Raw genomic sequence first — 15,798 nt, 5'->3', positions numbered from 1 at the left:
GTTGTTGGGTTCAGATGTCAGATGTGCTGCCTAGAAGAAAACAAACAGTAAAACTGGAAAACAAGAAAACTGGGTTGAACTCTTTTTTAAAAAAGTCTCCTCCTGGGTGCCCAATCTCATAGCAGAGGCCTGCCCTATTTTGACGTCTGGTCCGGATTACCTTTCACCTGGGGTTATGCTTGACATTCCCTCAGTGGTGCATAAAGTATGTCTTCGAACCCAACAACCTTTGAGCTACCAACTCCGCCAAGTGAGCAAAACTTTGGCAAAATGAGCACGAGCATCTTATTTTTTATCTCTCGCACCTTAGAAATGTATACAAAACACAAAAAGAATTATAAAGATTATTTATTGAAGATTTAAATTTCTTCCAACATTTTCGTATTTGTTCACTTCGATTTCAGCAGATTTTCTTTTTTTATTATTGCTGTTACAAAGACTACAACTCCCAGCATACCTATTATAGACTATAAGGAGCTGGGGCAATTTTCTCTAACTTCCTCTTCCTATATTACAGCTGGCCTCGACTTCTGGGATGCTGTGCATTCAGGAGCACTGAGGTGTTTGTTTTTGGAGACGTTCCTGGTAAGGAGACTCCTCGAGCTTTCCGTAAGCAGGTAATTAGTTGTTTATTGTCTCTCCCACTTCAATCCAGGTGACATTTTCTTCTCTTTCCCCTTTCTGTGTTTCCTCCTACAAATAGCAAATTTGTGGCCTGTCCTCTGCCGGACCTCAAGCCCTGTGAACTTGATAGATGATTGTGTTTTAAACGGGGATGTCATTCTATTTTGCCAAGTGCTGTATCATGGGCAATTGATTTAAATTAAAATGTTTGGAAAAACAATGGGAGAGATTTAGCCGAGTTAATCTGGAGTCGGATTTATTGGAAGAGGATTTGGTTGGTCGTGACTTGGCAAATTTGAACTTATCCCTGCATCAGCTGGTTTTAATTTGGAAATGGGACCCTTTTGGGAACATAGCTCAGCTGTCTTATTAGATTGCATTTTCAGTAGATATTAAACATTTATGCCTGATTCCGATTGCATGTTTTATCAAAATTAGATATTGTAATTTGCCATGTTCCCCTTCCGCCCTGCCCCTGATTTCTGAACATGCTGACTGATTTTGCATACATTTCTATAGGTTTCTGCACACCTGTGTCCTATAGGGAGCCAGTTGTAGGGTCAGAGGGCAATCCCGGTTGAGATCAGCTAACTCAGCACAGATACGCGATTTAAAAAAAAAAATCTGTTGCCCTTTTACTTACAAGAACGTCTCATGAGGATTTAGGCTGCACAGCAGACCTTGTGTGGAGATGCCGGCCTTGGACTGGGGTGGGCACAGGTAAGAAGTCTTACAACACCAGGTTAAAGTCCAACAGGTTTCTTTGGAATCACTAGCTTTCGGAGCACTGCTCCTTCATCAGGTGAGTGAAGAGGTGGGTTCCACAAACACGTGTGTGTATATATATGTGTATGTATATATATATATATATATATATATATATATATATACACAAGATGATACTATGAATGCGAGTCTTCGTGGGTAATTAAGTCTTTACAGGTCCAGGCGGTGCGACTGGAGAGAGGGATAATCACAGGTTAAAGAGGATTTTGCAAGCCCAGGCCAGATGGGTGGTGGTGGTGGGGGGGGGGGGGGAGAGGGGGGGTGAATGTGGTGAGACAACAATCCAAGGTCTCGGTTGAGGCCGTACTCATGCGCGAGGAACTTGGGTATCATTGCACTACAGTCGAATGGAGTTCCACTGAATAACAAGAGTCTTGTTTCTTGGCCATTTGGTGCCAGATAAAATAAATGGAGCAGAATTGCCAGATGCAAAGAATACTGCCACCATTGCCAACACCCGCCGCTTGTTGCCCCTCCGAAAGTGGCAGGTTCTTTCCCAGACCTCCCTCGGAGTCTGATTTACGGACCATGCTTGCCCCATCAGGTTGGAGATAGGCATTTACTAGCCTGCATGCAAATGCCTGAGTCGCACTTTAGACGTGGATTTTATATCCCAGGAGTTCCTGAGGAAATGCCGTCTTTTTAATTAGGAATGGGGGTTATTCTGTTTATCAAGCCTATTCCACTATTCAGTTAGGTCGTGGCTGATCGATAGCTTAACTCCATTTAGCCACTTTGGTTACATAACACTTGATGCCCTTGCTGAGTTTTGAATTTTTCAGTTGACTTCGCCTTTGCCGTGGGGAGGTTGAGTTCCATTTTTGCCCCATTACTTAAGTGGGGTGAAGAAATGGTTCCTGACATCATCCCGGGACAGCCGAGCTCCAATTTTAAGGACCCCCCCCCCCCCCCCAATTCTGCACCACCCAATCCAGGATTTATTTTCATGGGAATGGGGCATCCCAAAGGCAAGGTCAGCATTTGTTGCCCATCCCTAATTGCTCTTGAACTGAATATATCACAAGGCGGTTAACAGTCAATCACACTGCTGTTGGTCTGGTGTCACATGTAGGTCGGGCTGGGTAAGGTTGACAGATTTCCTTCCAATGATAATTGCCATAGTTGCCATGACTAAGACTAGCTTTTATAGTCCAGATTTATCAATGGAATTTGAATTCCACCAGCTGCTGTTGTGGGATTTGAACCCGGGTCCCCAGAACTCTACCGTGGGCATCTGGTTACAAATCTTCCTTAAATAGGGTAGGTAGAGAAAAAATATAATACCTACATCATTAAACACCTCCATTAGTTCACTCCTTAATCTTGTATGTTCAAGGGAATAAATGCAGTCTTTGTGCACCCTGTCCTCCTTCTCATTTAACTCTTAGCTGCAGTGTCATTCTGGTGATTCTGCCACACTCCCGACCTCTAAAGCTAATATCTTTCTGGAGAACTGAATATAATAAATGGGGTCAAACCAGAGACCTACATAATGGTAACACAATTTCCATCCCTTTTATATTCCAGCTCCCTTCGGAAAAAGGTGAACATTTCATTAACACCTTTTAAATTGCTTTCTCGTCTGACCTCTAGCTCTGTATGATTTCTACACTTGGATCCCTAAATTTCACTCTTCCACCCCAGCTTTTTGCATCTTGTCATGTTAAAAAAAAAACCTCTGATCTATCTTTGGCTTCCAAGTGGATGATTTCAGACTTTCCTTTATTGAAACCCATTTGCCTCCGTTTTCACATGTAAATAATCTATCACTATGCAGTCAGTGGCGGACAAACCGTGCCCCAACCTTTGATATGCGGACAGTTTCTCTGCAAGCTTCCAGTGAAGACTTGCTCTCATCTAGTGCCTGCTCCAGCACAGTGCCCTCTACAGTGCATCTGCGGTATCTATGCAAAGTGCATGAAACGACAAGTCACTTCTGCTAGATTCTTCACCCATATGATTTCATGAACAGTAGAAAGCAGGAGCTATAAATTCGATTTAAATCATGTACAAGAAATAGAAGAGAGTTTTTAAAAATTTAAATCTCCGACAAATTAATTTCTAAACTAATGAGACTCGCATGGAATCATAGCCCTTCTGAAATAGCACTCTACCTAAACCCGTGCCCTCACCCTATCCCCTTAACCCTACCTAACCTTTTGGTCACCTAAGGGGCAATTTAGCATTGCCAATCCATCTTACCAGATCTTTGGACTGTGGGAGGAAACCCACACATACGCAGGGAGATCTTGCAAACTACACAGTCACATAAGGCTCGAATTGAACTCGGGTCCCTGGCACCGAGGCAGCTGTGCTAACCACTGTGTCCCACGAAAATAAATTTTCAGAACCAGAGGGGTTCTTTGGCAATATGCACCAATCATCCCACTGAAAATTCAGTTTGCATCAGGCCTAACCTTTAATGGAAAGTGGGGAATGAGTGGGCAAGTATCCCAATTTCATGTCACTGATATCAATGCTTACAGCAATTTGATGAAGATTGTTACAATGCACCCTGCGGAGGAGCTCTGAATTTGAAGTGTTACCAAACTCTGAGTTTATCCAGATGTGTGTTCTCAACTTGAGAACACCTTGAGCTTTCCCCCTCTGGAAACATTGGGGGCCTGAAACTTTGTACAGTGCTATCACATAGCCAGATCAGGCAGGAGGGACCAAGCATCCTCCTGTCATAATTCCAAAGTGTGAAAAGTTGGATTAGTTGAAAGTATGAGTGATCTGCAAGTTGTGTAAATCTAGCCTGGAATGCTTCTGGTTTGGTGGTTGGAGCTGGGAGTGAGGAAATAGCGGGAGGACAGGCAGAAGTCTAGTGCAACATCAGAATGTGAAATGTTGCAAGCAACCTGCCAGAGAAACATCCAAGGGCCAAAAGCGTAGACGATCAGTAAATTTCTGCATTTTGTCTGTGTTTTAATTCTGATCAAGCACAATTCAAACCACGTACGTGAACATCTCGAGGATTCCTGCTGGTTTTCAAATCCCTACACGGCCTCATCCCATCCTATCTCTGCAATCTCCTCCAGCCCCACAACCCTGTGAAATGCATCTAAAATGCAGACAATTACGCTCCTCCAATTCAGGCTTCTTATGCATTCGTTACTTCATCATCTTCTTTAGTTCTGGAGTCCCTCCCTAAATCTTTCCACCTCACTCCCCTGCTATGGAGTTTTGGTCACCTTCGAAAGTGGCTTGGCATCAGTGTTTGATAATGCTCCTGCGAGGCATTGCCAGACGTGAAACTACATTGAATGGAGCTATTTGAATATAGGTGGGCGTGGTTGTGCCATGTGGAGTTTGCACATCCCGTGTCTGCATGGGTCTCACCCCCACAACACAAAAAGATGTGCAGGGTAGGTAGATTGGCCACGCTGAATTCCCCCTTAATTGGGGAAGGAAAAAAAAGATTGGGTTCTCCAAATTTATATATTTTTTTAAAAGTTGGCATGGTTGTGAACGTGACCATTTCCAGGTAAGACGAGACACGCCAGTAACATCCCTCTTTTCCACAGGCAAAGGTTGTTGGCTTGTGATTCAGTTGTAAATTGAGTTTTGAGGACATTACCTCCCCATCTTGACTTGGAAATATATCGCTGTCCCGTCACTGTTGCGGGGTGAAAATTCTAGAACCCCCTCCCCCAACAGCACAACACATAGACTGCAGAAGTTCAAGAAGACAGCTCACCATCGCTTTTCACAGGGCAATTGGGGATGGACAATAAATGCTGGCCGAGCCAGCAACGCCCACATCTTATGAAATAGTAAAACGACACCAGGTTTCCGCCTGATTATACATGCGGATGCATCATCTGCCAGCATCCATTTCTAATGGCCGTGCATTTTCTTGCACCGCAATATCATCATCCCCCGCCAGCCATTGCAATGACGTTTTTGCACACCCCTGGGTAGGCAATGCCACAGTGGTATTGTCACTGAACGGGTTTGGGATTTTCACTGAGCCACATCATCGTGCCTTGCTGCTGCTAGCTAGGTGGAAGAGAAAGAAGAAATGACAACAAAAAAACTAACTGCATCAGATTCTAAATGTCCAACACTGAATTTGTACTGATGAAATTAGTTAACTGCTGTGCTGCCATTTTAAAGGTGATTAGATGCTGGAGCTGCCAAATACATTTGCACCAAAATTAACTTGCCTGCCAGCACACATTCCATTGCCTTTTTAAATAAATATTAACCACAACGTCATCTTTCTCTTTCAGGTGCTGATTGATCTGTTGTGTGTGGCCTCTTTTCTGTTCATTTGATGCTCTTGCTCCTAGCTACAGCAAAAAGAACGTGTTGCTGAGCCAATGTGGGAATAATAGCATTAAACTAGCAGTCGATTGCTTATGGTGACAAGGCCTCCAAGATGGCCAAGATGTCTGGCCCTTCCCCTTGCAAAATGTCCTGCACCTGCTTTGTGATTGCCTTTCCCTGGCATCCAGGAGTCAACATAATTGGCTGGTGACCTTCTCTCCACCCCCACACACATCTCCTTTGCCCTCTGTGGCAGAGGATGAGTAATCTTAAGACATTGTCCAAGACAGAACTACATAAATAATTTACAACATTGAAATTACCATCAAATGAATCAACAGTGGGGGGAAAAATCAGCAAATTTATATGCAATAAGTGAATACTTGCTGGCTACCAACCCATATGCTTGTGGTGAATGTGATTCACACTATATATAGTTGCCAATATCACTCCATGTATATATGTTCATTGTCTACCCGTTGCAAGATCAATGCTGTATATAGTTGCCACAATATAACTCCGTGTATATATGTTCACTATCCATCATTGTAAGTGCAGTTGCACTATCCGACCACCAGGGGGAGTCGCTCTGGGAGTACGAGAGAGTTTGTACTGGGCTCCTCCCTTGGCTCCGCCCAGTACTCCTCCCCCTGGGACCGATGTATAAAGATCAGTGCCTTAGAGCCAGCCTGCCAGTTCATGGAGTTCAACGATGAATAGGCTGGCTCTGTTGTAAGTGTATTAAAGCCTCTGTTCAGATCCAACTACACGTGTTCACTGAATTGAGCTGCTGCAGGTCGCAGATCGGGCTGAGCAGTGCTGCCGCGGGTGCTGGCTTTGTCCACAGAAGTGGCAGGCTGGAGCAGTTGAATAACTGGTTTGGCGAGCTGAGTAGCTGGCTGGGGTAGCTGAGTAATTAGCTGGATAGCTTGAGTAGTTGACTGGGACAGTAGGGCGGCTGGCTGTGGCAGCACGATAGCTGGGGGGCCTTGCGGCACAGGCTTGGGGGGGTCTCAGGTCAGGGGCCCATGCGGGATTAGCGGGGTCCGCGGGAAACGAGTTGAGGCTGCGGAAGGAAACTTCCATCGTGATAGCAGCCTCTACGGTAGTCTCTAAGCCCTGGGCCCCATTTTCTAATAGTCTCTGGCGTACGTAGTTAGATTGAAGGCCCGCTACAAAAACATCCAGCACAGCAAGCTCCCTATGTTCGGCCGCGGTTACGGCCTGGTAACTGCAGTCATTTGAGAGATTGTTCAACTCGCGTGCTAATTCAGCTAAAGTTTCAGTAGCCTGTTATCGGCGAGTCGTGAACACATGGCGGGCAAAGACCTCGTTCATGGGCCTAATATACATTTTGTCCAAAATCGCCAGCGCTGCGGTGTAGGAGCCGGCTGGATTTAGTTGTGTAGAAATTCTGTGGCTTACCCTCGCGTGCAGTAGGCTGAGCTTTTATTCCTTCGTAGTTTTAGCGGTGCTGATTTTGGCCAGGTAGGCCTTAAAACATTTCAGCCAGTGGCAGAAGGGTTCTTTCATCTCTGCATCCTGCGGATCGAGTTCTAGACGTCCTGGTTTTAGAGTGGATTCCATGCTTTACTTCGGCAGCTTCTTAAGTTTATTAAATTGATGGAACCATCAATTCAGCGAACACGTGTAGTTGGATCTGAACAGAGGCTTTAATACACTTACAACAGAGCCAGCCTATTCGTTGTTGAACTCCATGAACTGGCAGGCTGGCTCTAAGGCACTGATCTTTATACATCGGTCCTAGGGGGAGGAGTCCTGGGCGGAGCCAAGGGAGGAGCCCAGTACAAACTCTCGCGTACTCAGAGCGACTCCCCCTGGTGGTCGGATAGTGCAACTGCACTTACAATGGTGGATAGTGAACATATATACATGGAGTTATATTGTGGCAACTATATACAGCATTGATCTTGCAACGGGTAGATAACGAACACATGGAGTGATATTGGCAACTATATATAGTGTGAATCACATTCACCACAATGCTCAGTCCATGGCCATCACAACTTTTGAATTTTCTTTCTCTCTATTCAATTTCCATTGAGCTGGACTTGACCCTCATTTCGACTTGTTCTCTCTGCTGTTTGCTCACTATTTTCAGCTTTTATCTCTTGGCCTTTCGCGCTGTTTTCCCCTCAGAATTTCTCTCCTATCTTAGATTGAAGGATAGAAAGTAGGGTGCCAGAAAATGTAATTATCTGCTTCAAAGCTTTTGATTGCTGCTAAAAGTAATTAACCCCAGTTTTGACAGCAGCCAAAGTAATTCTATGGATGTACATAATAAGCTATAGAAAATGCAACGAGAACACTGGATTAAATTAAACTGCTATCTTTTTCTTTATAAATTTAGAGTACCCAATTCATTTCTCCAATTAAGGGGCAATTTAGCCAATCCACCTAGCCTGCACATCTTTGGGTTGTGGGGGCGAAACCCACACAAACACTGGGAGAAAGTACAAACTCCAGACAGACAGTGAGCCAGAGTCGGGCTTGAACCTGGGACCTCGGCGCCGTGAGGCTGCAGGGCTAACACACTGTGCCACCGTGCTGCCCTTTCTTTATTCATAATCTTTGTTAGTGTCACATGTAGGCTTACATTACACTGCAATAAAGTTACTGTGAAAATCCCTTAGTCGCCACACTCTGGTGCCTATTTGGGTACACAGAGAGAGAATTCAGAATGTTTAATTCATCTAACAGCCCGTCTTTCGGGACTTGTGGGAGGAAACCGGAGCACCCAGAGGAAACCTATGCAGACACTGGGTGAACGTACAGACTTCGCACAGACTGCCCAAAGTCGGGAAGCGAACCTGGCACTGTAAAGCAACAGTGCTAACCACTGTGCTACTGTGCGGCCCTTAATGGGATGTGGGCAGTACCAGCAAGACTGGCATTTATTACCCATTCTTCATTGCTTGGAACTCGAGGGCAGTTAAGAGTCAACCACATTGCTGTGGGTCTGAAGTCACGTGTAGGCCAGACCAGGTAACAATGGCAGATTTTGTTCTCTAAAAGGACATTAGTAAACAATATGGGTTACTACAACAATCGATGATAGTTGTCATGGTCACCATCCGCTAGTTTTATGTTATATCCCAAATTTATTTATTGAATTTAAATACATTTCCCTGTACCTCGGTACACGTGACAATAAACAAATCCCATCCTAAACTTCCCTCGCTGTCGTGGTGAAATTTGAATCAATGTCCCCAGAGTATTATCCTGGGCCTCTGGATTATCAATCCAGTGACATTACCACGATCACTATCTCTCCCATTCTATGTATATATAGTGATGATTGTGCAATGTTCAGCTCCATTCATGACGACTCAGCTGTTGAAGGAGCCCCTGTTCAAATGGAGCAAGACGTGGACAATATCCAGGCTTGGGCTGACGAGCAGTATGTGTCAATCCCATGTGCCAGGCAATGGCTATCTCCAACAAGAGAAAATCTAACCATCACCCATGACATTCACCATCACTGATCCCTCACTATCAACATCCTGGTGGTTACTATTGACCAGAAACTGAACTAGCCCTATAAAAAGTGTGGTGAGAGGCCATATATCCTGTAGCGAGCAATTCACCTCCTGCCTTCTTCACTATCAATATTATAAGGATTGCAGTGGTTCAAGAAGGCAACCCACCTGGAGCTTTGCAAGGCCAATTAAAAATCATAAATTAAGGAAATGCTGACCTAACCAGCAAAGCCCACATACCATCAAATGATTTTTTTTTTAAATGCCCGAAGGTGCTTCAGAGGAACGAAGATCCAAAGTTTGCCATTGAGCTACAAATGGATTGTAGGCTAGATGACTGAGTTTGGGCAAAAATGTGCATCTTAAGGAGGAAGGCATGGTAAGAGGGAGGAGAGTTATGCGGAGGTGATCCCAGAGGTTGGGCCAAGGGAACTGGGAGGCCACCAGCGATGGAGCGATTTAAAACCAGGGAGGGAGGTACAATCAGCCAAAATTAGATGAGTGCAGGTATCTTGGAGGGTTGTGGGGCTGAACCATCAAGCTGAACTAAACTTTCTTTTAATGGGAAGCCCTTAATTTACCAGTGGCTCTTGTTCATAACTTTAAACAGTTTTTATAAAATTCTTCCAACTCTGCTGGAACATCAGGATCTGCTGCCTTTCCCATGAGAAGTGTTCATTCGAGATATTAGGGTTACTGGAGGAAGTGAATGGATAACCTAGATTACGGAGAGCCAAGTAACATAAACTTGGTGCAACAATCCATGAATTTACTTTTTTTTAAAAATCCAATTAAGAAGATACAGTGGTTAGCTCAGTTGGCTGGATGGCTGGTTTGTGATGCAGAGCAAGGCCAGCAGTGTGGGTTCAATTCTCATACCGGCTGAGGTTATTCATGAAGGCCCCGCCTTCTCAACCTTGCCCTCCCTCGCCTGAGGTGTGGTGATCCTCAGATTAAATCATCACCAGTCAGCTCTCCCCCCCCTCAAAAAAAAGGGGAAAAGCAGCCTATGGCCACCTGTAAATCCTAAAATAAAACTGGACAATAGATCATTCATTAGCTTATTTTAGGGGCAGCAGGGTAGCATGGTGGTTAGCATAAATGCTTCACAGCTCCAGGGTCCCAGGTTCGATTCCCGGCTGGGTCACTGTCTGTGTGGAGTCTGCACGTCCTCCCCCTGTTTGCGTGGGTTTCTTCCGGGTGCTCCGGTTTCCTCCCACAGTCCAAAGATGTGCGGGTTAGGTGGATTGGCCATGCTAAATTGCCCGTAGTGTCCTAATAAAAGTAAGGTTAAGGGGGGGGGTTTGTTGGGTTACGGGTATAGGGTGGATATGTGGGTTTGAGTAGGGTGATCATGGCTCGGTGCAACATTGAGGGCCGAAGGGCCTGTTCTGTGCTGTACTGTTCTATGTTCTAAGAGTGGGCCACTCGAGTCTGCTCCGCCATTCAGCAAGATCATTGCTGATCCAGAGTGTAACTTCAACCCTACATGCCTGCCCACTCCTGATATCCTTTCACCCCCTTCTTAATCAAGAATCTATCTAGCTCTGCCTTAAAAACATTTCTTTATCTCTTAAAGATGTGGAGTAAGTTTTGTTGAGAAAGATAAATGCTGCTGCGTAATAGCTCTTGGCTTCCCAACCCCTTGGTGGTTGGGTGCTGCCATAAACCTGGGAATGGTGCAAACTCTTGCCCTGCTGGAAGAAAATGGATGTTGCTGTTCCAAGGGACTAGTTAATCCCCATACCCAGGAAAATAGTTTCCTGGTAATTAGACACTGGCCTGAATTTTGTGGGCAGCAAAAGAATGGCTCCTGCCTTTGATGTCAAAGGTAGCCAGACAGTTTTAGTGGGCAGTTGATCAGATTCCTCTGCTCCAATGTTCACTTAAATCAAATGCCTACTTTGTACCGAGGATTTGTGGCATCCAAGGCAGGCTGATCAGCCAATCAGATTGAAAGACTAAAGGCAGGAAATTAAAAATGGGAAATATAAATCATGTTTAAAGCATTATTGGCACAAGATTAAGGGAGAAACTATCAAAATATAAACTATGAAAATTAATTTGTCACGTATAAAATTTTTGTTCAGCAGTAATCATGGCGACCAGTTCAGCTCAATTGGCTAGATAGCTGATGTGATGCAGAGCAAGGCCAGCAGCATGGGCTCAATTCCCGTACGAGCGGAGGTTATTCATGAAGGCCCCGCCTTCTCAACTTTGCCCCTCGCCTGAGGTGTGGTGATCCTCGGGTTAAATCACCACCAGTCAGCTCTCCCTTCAAAGGGGAAAGCAGCTTTAGGTCATCTGGGACTGTGACTTTGCCGTACCTAATTATGATTAAGTAGACTATTACTGGGGCTGGTTTAGCACAGTGGGCTAAATAGCTGGCTTGTAATGCAGAATAAGGTAGCAGCACGGTTCAATTCCCGTACCAGCCACCCAAACAGGCGCCGGAATGTGTCGACTAGGGGCTTTTCATAGTAACTTCATTGAAGCCTACTTGTGACAATAAGTTATTATTAAACACTCTTGAATAAAGCTCTGGTAGTTAGAGTGAGAATAGTTGTGTTTAGCTTCACCGAAATCAGTGATTTTATATTAATGCCGTCTGCAAAGACTGGGCAATATACTTTTTGGAGGAGCAGGATATCTGTGACAGCAACTTCTGTATTTCCATGCATTTAACCGAATGCGCAGATGCCCGTTTACAGATAATAACATTGATTGCTAACTGCCTCTCCACACAAAGTCTGGGCAAATACCTTTTTGTTATTCTTTGCAGCAGAATGAAGATATTTGGGGGGGAAAAAAGCTCTCCTCGTTCAAAAACTTGAAAACCACTTAATAATTCAGCAACAGCCTTACCACAACCTATGATCAAATGCGTTGAAATTTATTACGTGCAAACTTTCTCCCTTGTTTTAAAGGTAGAGGATGCTTATTAAGCCATATTTAACACTACCTGGAACAAAGGCACAATCAAGTAGGATAAGTTGCATTAAGTTAATGCAAAAGTTGAGTGAAGTTTAATTTGGAACATGAACTACTCTGGAAGAATGATGCTTCACAGACCAGTGCAAGGGGGCGGTGTACTTCTTAACTGGAGTGAAGGACATAATTCCCCAACAAGCCCTGGGATTCAACACCGATCCTGATGGAAGTCTTTTGTGCGCTAACATAGCTGTTTTAAAATGCTGTTATGCCCACAAGAGCGTTATAAACTTAGCCCTCAGATGTATAGAGTTAGAATCATGTAGGCCATAATTGACCCATTGAGTCTGCTCCACTACTCAATGAGATCGTGACTAAACTGATAGCTCCTCAACTCAATTTTCCCACCTTATCCCTTAACCCTAAATTCCCTTATTGATTAAAAATATACATCAGCCTTGTACATACTTACTCAATGACCCAGCCTTTGTGACCCTCTACGGTAAAGAAGTCCAGATTCATTACCCTAAAGAAATTCATCCCCATCTGTCTTAAAGCAGACAGGAGAAATGAATCCACACTGCTAGCCTTGCTCTGCATCGCAAACCAGCTATCTAGCAGGAGCAGCACGATGGCACAGTGGTTAACACTGCTGCCTCACATCACCAAGGCCGCGGTCAGTGTCCGTGTGGAGTTTGCACATTCTCCCCCCCTATCTGCATGGGTCTCATCCATGCAATCTAAAGAGATGTGCAGGGTAAGTGGATTGGCCATGCTAAATTGCCCCTTTAATTTGGAAAAAAAACCCCACACATCTGTCTGGCCAATTGAAGTTCACCTGATGAAGGAGCATTGCTCTGAAAGCTTGTGATTTCAAATAAACTCATTGGACTTTAACCTGGTGTTGTAAGACTTACTAGATTTAACAAGATTTCCATATTTTTATATTCCATTTCCTATGAAATAAGGGTCAAAATTACATTTGCCTTCCCGATTACCTGCTGAGTTTGCATGCTGTGATTTATGCACACGAACCTCCAAATCCCTGTGTTGAATCTTTATGCAGTCTTTCTCCATTTAATATTCAACTCCTTTATTCCTCCCATCAAACTGCAGAACTTCCCATTTTCCTGCATTATATGCAACCTGCCAAGTTTTTGCCTATTAATTTAGTCTGCCTATATCGCTCTGTAGAATCTGTGTGTCATCCTCAAAACGTGCCTTCCAACCTACGTGTCATCTGCAAATTTGGCAACAGCACATCCATGTCCCTCATCCAAATCATTAATATAAATTGGAAATAATTCTAGCCCCAGCACAGATCTCTCTACTAATTACAGGTTTCCACCTCTTGTCTTATTAGTCTGCCAATCCTCTATCCATGCTGGTTTAGCAAACTGGGCTAAATCACTGGCTTTTAAAGCAGACCAAGGCAGGCCAGCAGCACGGTTCAATTCCGGTACCAGCCTCCCCGAACAGGTGGTGACTAGGGGCTTTTCACAGTAACTTAATTGAAGCTTACTCGTGACAATAAGTGATTTTCATTTCATATACTATCCCAAATACCATGGGCTCTGGTCTTATTAAGCAGCCTTTTATACGGCACCTTATTGAACACTTTAGAAAATCCAAGTATATTGCATCTACTGGTTCCCCATTAACTATCCTGCATGTTGCCTCAAAAGAATTCTAAAATTTGTCAGGCATGATTTCCCTTTCATGAAGTTATGCTGTTTTATGTATTTCCAAATGCTCTATTACATCCTCTCTTCAAGTCATGATTGGATCTTCTATCTTCCCTACTTACTGTATCTCTTGATTTTATGGGATTAAAAATCTATCTATTGTAGCCTCAGCCACATACAACAACGCAGAATCCACCAATCTATGCGAGAGGATTCCAAAGATTCACAATGAGTAAGAAATTTCTCATCAGTACTGAATGATCAGCCACTTATCCTGAGGCTGTGGCCCCATATTCTCTATTTCAGCCGGGTGAAACTACCTCAGTATTAATCCGGTTAAGTCCCCTCAGAATTTTTTTATGTTCCAATGAGATTACCCATCATTCTTTTAACCTCAATGGAGTATGTGCCCAATGTAGTTAGCCTCTCATCCCAGGAACTAATCGAATGAAATAAAAACAAATGCTGGATAACTGCAGCAGGTCTGGCAGGATCTGTGAAGAGAAACATAGTTAACATTCCAAATCTAAATGCACCTGCTACAGAACTACAGAAAAGTAGAAATGTAAAGAATTACATATAGTTGGAAAGAGGGTGGAGGAGGTGGAGCAGAAGAACAGGGATAGGTCAGGCAAAGGAAAGATTTACATATTTGGCTTGGACAATCAACTGTACTAATCAACCTTTACTGTACCACCTCCAAGGCTTCATTAGATATGGAGACCAAAACTACATATTTACTCCAGGTGTGGTCTTACCAATAAAAATAGAAAAGCAGATTTTTAAAATAGTGTGGCACTTGTAGAAATTGAAGTTCTCAGACATGGGTGTAACAGATGCAAGGAACAGAAAATTTGCTTCCAGCAATGGATAACAGGAAGGCAAATGCCATGTTGGCCTTTATTGAAAGCAGATTGGAGTAAAATAATAAAGTATCCCTCCACTTGGATGGGGACAAGTGCCACACTATTAAAAAAATCTGCTTTTCTATTTTCATTTCCCATATTATGCTCCATCTGCCACCTTGTTGTTCATTTACCTGTCCATACTGCTTTACAGTTGGTGTACTCCTCACAGCTTACATTTCCATCTAGTTTTGCATCGTTGGATACATTACTCTGTCTCATTGCTGTCTTTTCATTGGAGTTAACAGACATGAAGCCCCAGCAGATTCTTGCAGCAGTCCATTAGTTGTATCCTGCTGACTTGAATTGATACCTACACTTTGCTCCCTGATAATTAATATCCCTGCTAACATATTACCCCTGACCCCTTACCTTTCGCATTAACTGTGTGGCATCATCTAGCATATGTTTTGGAAACCCAATTATACTTCATCTACTGGCTGCCCTTTTTCTACTCTACTGGTTACATCCTCAAGTTTCATTTTTGAAAACCATGTTGACACTGTCCTCAATTTTCAATTCCAAAAACCATGTTGACACTAGATACAGTAGTACTAAGATTTTCTAACTACATTAAAGCTTCCTCAAGAGTTTCCATCATTTTCCTCACTGCTAATCTCAGGATTATTTGGCCTGTAGTCCTCCATTTTCTCCCTCCCACCTTTCCAGAATAGAAGCATTTGTCAATTTCTAAACTGTTAGGACCATTTTAGAATCTAGGTCATGTTAGAAAATCATCATCAGTACATTCATTATCTCTGCAGGTACCTCTTAGAAACCTAGGCCATCAAGTCTTATGGAATGTCTTTTAATCCATTCATTATGGGAATAACTTTTCTCTGCTGATAAAGTTGCTCACACTTATTAGTTTCTTGGTTACCCTTCATTTTAGGTGTGTAATTGGAGATTCCTATTATGAAAGTATACACAAAAACTAGTGTTTTTGCCATTCCTGCTCCCCATGAGAATTGCTCCGGTCTCTGCTTTGAAGGGATCAACATTTATTTGAGATATTCTCTTTTTATACTTACAAAAGCTCTTGCAATTTAGGGGAGGCAGTAGCATTGTCATTGAACTAGCAATCCAGAGTCCCAG

General features: G+C 43.5%; 1 long non-coding RNA gene across 7 annotated transcripts in view; it reads left to right on the top strand.

Annotated features, from left to right (window-relative positions):
* Window positions 1-500: 500 nt before the first annotated feature.
* The window catches only part of LOC119963935, a 75,317-nt gene continuing 60,019 nt past the window's right edge, over window positions 501-15,798 (top strand). For 4 of the 7 annotated variants that reach the window (XR_005460201.1, XR_005460200.1, XR_005460199.1 and 1 more), the window contains exon 1: window positions 501-617. This is a non-coding gene — a long non-coding RNA (uncharacterized LOC119963935). Of the gene's footprint in view, window positions 618-1,143; window positions 1,345-15,798 lie in introns of all 7 variants that reach the window. The other 3 variants (XR_005460202.1, XR_005460204.1, XR_005460205.1) reach the window with 3 other exon arrangements.

Source organism: Scyliorhinus canicula, chromosome 3 (assembly GCF_902713615.1).
Source record: "Scyliorhinus canicula chromosome 3, sScyCan1.1, whole genome shotgun sequence".
NCBI lineage: Eukaryota > Metazoa > Chordata > Chondrichthyes > Carcharhiniformes > Scyliorhinidae > Scyliorhinus > Scyliorhinus canicula.
The sequence above is the reverse complement of the archived record's forward strand: the minus strand, read 5'-3'. Positions and strand labels throughout refer to the sequence as shown.